The 5,392-nt window shown below is 36.1% G+C and overlaps 1 long non-coding RNA gene across 2 annotated transcripts; it reads right to left on the bottom strand.

Moving 5' to 3' along the window:
* Nucleotides 1-506: 506 nt before the first annotated feature.
* On the bottom strand, nt 507-3,828 carry LOC133741354 (uncharacterized). Of its 2 annotated transcripts, XR_009861835.1 has the most exons (5): nt 2,835-3,780; nt 2,584-2,758; nt 2,327-2,420; nt 2,191-2,228; nt 507-1,424 (listed from the first exon to the last, which is right to left on the bottom strand). It is a non-coding gene; the product is annotated as an uncharacterized LOC133741354 (long non-coding RNA). The 2 variants fall into 2 exon arrangements; XR_009861836.1 differs by lacking the exons at nt 507-1,424; nt 2,191-2,228; nt 2,327-2,420 and having other exon boundaries at nt 2,445-2,758; nt 2,835-3,615; nt 3,706-3,828.
* Nucleotides 3,829-5,392: the final 1,564 nt, after the last annotated feature.

The raw sequence follows: 5,392 nt of genomic DNA, 5'->3' as shown, positions 1-5,392 counted from the left end.
CTTGCTTCCACGATCATTCATGGGAGCATTGTAAACCAGCCTGTGGTGTATATCATACTTCCCACTCCAGCTTTTGTGCAAGCATCTTTGATGGATGAGACATCTCTATGTAATTGAGCAAGTGCACGAGCTAATGGACCTTTGCTTTTTGTGGGTCTTGTTTAGTCTTTTTGTTGTACAAATTGCGCACTGGTTCTTTGCTAATTTTGTTGTGGATACTATGTACTCCAGGCCTGATGGACATGCTCAGCCCCTCAGCGTCGGTGAACATAATACCAAGTACCCAGTCTACTGCTTACATCATGCAAGTGCTCAGTTTAGACTACAAAGCTTGAACTCAAAATGACAAGTGCTCAGTTTAGACTACAAAGCTTGAACTCAAAATGATCTGTTCACAACAATAATATTTTAGTAAAAAACTAAAAATTATAACTCAAAAAAGACCGGTAATGAGTTCCAAGAAGAGTGAACATGTGCAATGGTTTTTTTTTTTTTTTTTGGTGCAATGGTTTAATAATGAACTTTGCCACTATAACCTCAACCCGCATTTCAATATGTTCAGTAGGCACCATGCCCTGCTTACACTATCATCATCAAAGATCGCATTCTCTGGTGGCTAAAGATCGACCGTGTGTGAGCATGACCATTTGCCGACACTCTAATCCCCCGGGACATCCTAGCTGCTGCATTTCTTCTTTTTTGTGTTTTTGACTAGCTGCATTGACATTTGCTCTTTAGAAACAAGTACCTTGTTATTGACATTTTATGCATAATCATATTGACTTTGGAATAGTATAACAAATTTCAAACTGTTGCTTAATTGCTATAGTCTACTTTGCCAAAAAGAATCCCCTATTTTATCCTATATACTGTATAACGCTCCACAGCGGCTGTCCGTTATAGATGACTATTCATAGTGCTTGCTTTGAGACATCTGTAATTAAGCGGACGACCTTATGGAGCATATTAAGGACCTGGACAGTTCTTGGATTGAAACATACTACTGCTCCACAGCCTTTGCTTTAGTAGGTCCTGCTTCATCTTTTGTTGTAGAAACTACGCACTGCCACTTTTGCATATATCCCAATTCTTGAATGTAATGTGAAAAGATATCCAAATTTTTGGTAATGTTTGGACTCACAGTATTAAGTTCATGAAGACAACAAACCACTATAAACTGCATGAAAATTACATAACAATAACATTGTCTACTAGTAAAAGTTATAACAAAAAATGAAAACCCAGATACAATCAGATACCTCGTTCCAGGAAGAGTGAACATATGCAATGGTAAGTAACAATATAATTTGGCCCTATAACCTATTACCTTGAGCAGCATCTCACTATGTTTGGTAGGCAGCTTAGAAAATAGACACTAACACCATTCCCTACTTAATGCACAATGACAAATAGATTGCAGCAATCTGCATACATGAGAGCATTAATCTGTCAACACATTTAGTGTATGCACTTGGAGTTTTACCAATAACCAAAGGAAAACAGAGAGCTCTAGATCAAACAAAACAAAGAGCCTTGAAAGAGAATATTGATGGCTATTACAGCTGATAGTCACCAAGAAATCAGTAATAAATAGATAGTGCTGTGAATGTGCAATGGTAGAAATGTTATATGCTACAAGTTTCTATTTGGTCCTGAAGACTGAAGATTTGAACTAACCGAAACCATCTGATGGCACACAACTATTCACAAATTACTAGTCAAATCATGTTACCTGAATTTTTAAGAAACAAAACCTTTGATGGTAAACAATCCTTCAATTCATGTCTTTTTTGCAACTTAAAAATAAACAATACTTCTTGAGACAGTTTACCCTATCTGTAGGTGAAATAGTAAACACAGTGGTGTGTTATGACAAATAGATGCAAAAGTATGGCATACCAAAGTAATACCATGCATGACTAAAAATTAATAATAGCCTATTTGTCACCATACGCCACTTCAAGTTCAAGTTGTCTCCATGACAAGCTAAATTCCTAAACTCTATATGCTAAATTGTCTACAACGATTCAGGCACAAAATTCATTAAACAATCTACAACTAGCTCATTTTTTTTTTTTTTGAAAGAAACAACTAGCTCATTTGTAGATTGGGAAAATGGGGAATTGGATAAGGGGATTGGGATGTTATGGGAGGGGTACATGCAGTTAAGAAGAGAATTTAGCAGCTTACCAATGCACAAATGCTCTTAAGCATTACATTGAGACAATCTGTATAATATCCGAAAAACTGAAGGAGTTCAGTAGAAGAGAAACAATGCAACATGCATCAATCAGTGCACTATCAGTGTCTAATCCACTCTCCATACCTCAGTATTATTCCCAAGCATTCAACCTGTGGGTACCAGACATTGACTTCAATTGCATGCATTTCTGGGTTAGGCTACGCAATCTTTTGAGACCCTGATTTTAAAAGAAGAAATTAGTTGCCTACTTCAGAATCCGGCTACTAGACAAAAATAATTTATCACAAGGAGACAATAAGCATGCAGATTATATATAAATATATATCTACTTCACACGGACTCAAAATAACTAATATTGAGATATCCTAATGAGGCATTACCGCTGTTAATGATCTGACATATAGAAAGTGAGAAATGAACAGCTATATCCATTAGCAAGTTGAATTGCAGAGATTGTCACAGTTTGCAAAATTGCAAGCAATTATCGGCTTCATATCTTTCAATCCCTCACATAGTAATTTGTGGTCTCCACTTCTCCCATACCCCACAAGAATCCTTTTAGTTGCAAATTAAAGAAGTTAGAAACCAGAACATAAAAGAACCACTGCAGTTTTTACAGTCTTAAATATACCTTGATAAAATCAGGCTGTGCTTTAAAGCATTCACCGAACTTTCTATTTCTATTGCTAGATGCGTGCTTGGCTTCTTTAAAATAAGAACAACAACTGTTTCTACAACCCTGTTCTGTCTATTTATTAGCAAACAAGATTAATACACAGATCAGCTCCAATTGTTTCTTATATCAGTAATTTTAAAACTAACTTCCAGAAGGACTCAATAACAAGAGGGAATAGAATCTAATAAAGTTCTCCACCATTTTCGTGTACCAAAACTGACAAGCTACTGTCACAGACATTAGACACAGAAGTGCAACTTCGTGAATAAGACTACTTTAAGGTTCAAGCCAAAAATGCTGCCTTCAATAAAGCGGAAAGAAGGCTACTTTAAGGATTTCTAGGTGAGGAAGAAGCTATGAAATAACCACCACTGATTATGGCATGTTGAGAAATGAGAATAGGCAAGGTAGCAAATACTTTATATAATTCGAAATTGAAAATTACATATGCATTAGTAAATACAGACGTTTAAGTTGACCTCTTTCGCATCGTAGTAAAAACTGAAGTGTCATTCCAAGAAATGTTTCCAAAGCCAGCTAAGGCATACTTTAGTAGAAACTAAGATGGGAACTATGACAGGAAGGGTCAAACCTGTAGGCTGGAAAGCTGATTTTGGAAATCCAACAAATTGTGCAGAGAGTATGCAAGTATATTCATTATTTTGCAGATAGTTTAGTCCACCACTAGATTTGGATTCGAAGCCCAGCACTTCAATCATACCCTTCCCATTGCTCTCTGTACAAAGAAAACAATGAGTAATTTTACAAATGAAATTGATTTTTCTAATATGGAGGCTTCACATTTGTACATACGTGTAACAGTTACCTTGAAACTCACATCAGAGATTGACTTTCCAACAGAATCAAACAATATGGAGCAATCCTGCTGAGACGAAGTTCATCTCAGGATTGCTGAAGCCAAAAAACTCCAGAACCTTTGCTATCATGCTTTCAATGGTACACTGTGGCAATCTAAAAACTGAAAAACTTTTAATTGGCATTCCATCATGTATTGCATATTCAACCTTAATTAATAACGAATTAAAAGTTAAAGTGAAACAACAAATCTAACTAGAATATATAAATAAGTCACCATGACATAGTAACCCTAGATTTACGAGCAATAAACCTAAAACAAGAATTCTAAAGTTCACCCGAGATAGATGAGAAAACTCTCAATTTGATTGACAATATGATAAAAGATAGGTTTTGCAACCGTTTAAGGTTGCTTATATATGGGAAAAGAAACTCTAGGGCGACTAACAATGAAATCCTAAAGTCCACGGGTTAAAACAAAACAAGTCCAAATCGAACTAGAAAACCGAAAATTCTGAAAAATAGTAATTGCAGTTTTGAGGCCCGAAACGATCCTGAAAGCTAGAAAATACCCACATGTCATAGCCAAGCAATGAGTTTTGTTCCTGGTGTCGTTCCCTTTCCGAAAAAGTATAGCAATCACAATTTTGACACCGAACGCCAGATTTGCAGCAAACCGGATTTCCCTTTTCAAAATCAAACCATTCTTCGATTCTCGTTGCCATCCATTGTTCATCACACCAAAAAAAAAAAGAAAAAAAAAAATCAATGTCCATTAAGTATGGATGTATGATAGTTCTTAGAACAACTTAATGCTAAAATAGATTTGTGGTCCTTTAAGTTTCCTGACCTCCGTATTCTCTATATTCAGGATAACTGTACTTTATTCAGAATATAATGTTTTTTTTTCTCTCTCAAGAACGTTAGTTTTGGCTTTTGACAGGATTGATGAATAAAATGTGAACCAAGTACGAGCCCAAATCATGCAATGCTGAGTTTTCTAGTACGAAGTACAAAGACTCATAAAACAGAAAATATTCCAACTTTACACATATAGTCATTGTTTGAAGTAAAAGTATCAAGTTCCTAAAGACAGAAAGACAACAAATCTCTATTTTGCATTTCTGCTGAAAAGTTCACAACAAGGATATTTTGTCCGTCTGAACGCACTTACCAGGAAGCTTTGTCGGTGGAACGCACCACTTTGGTAAGAGTTACAGTTTTTTAAACATTAACTTCATGTTGATAATAGATTTGTAGAATGAAATAAGGCCTTACTTTTTTTCTTTTCATGAACTAATGCTTGTTTTTGTCAGCTTCCACTAGTTGATGCACTTGTGGCAGGGAACGGTTGAAGGATCTTACTGCTGCTGGTGATCCATCATTGGGTGCTTTGACAATGATGGCTTTGAAAAAGGTGGTCTTTTTCTGGCAGGATCATTACTCAACCAAGGTAATTAATCTTCATTCTTATCTTTAAATGACATTTTGCCATAAATGTGCAATTATATGTAATTTGACTATTGTTTTTTTTTTTCTTCAATTATGTAGTTCAAATTTCCGATTTCGATCACAGCCCGCTTGCCGCTTACATTTGCAAGTGCATGAACACCGGGCAGATGACGGTTGCTGCTTCTATTGTGGCTGCCAGGGATCGATGTCAGTTTGCCCATCCAAAGGATCCTAATCCGGCGGAT

Source organism: Rosa rugosa, chromosome 3, assembly GCF_958449725.1.
Source record: "Rosa rugosa chromosome 3, drRosRugo1.1, whole genome shotgun sequence".
In the NCBI taxonomy this organism is placed as follows: domain Eukaryota; kingdom Viridiplantae; phylum Streptophyta; class Magnoliopsida; order Rosales; family Rosaceae; genus Rosa; species Rosa rugosa.
The sequence above is the reverse complement of the archived record's forward strand: the minus strand, read 5'-3'. Positions and strand labels throughout refer to the sequence as shown.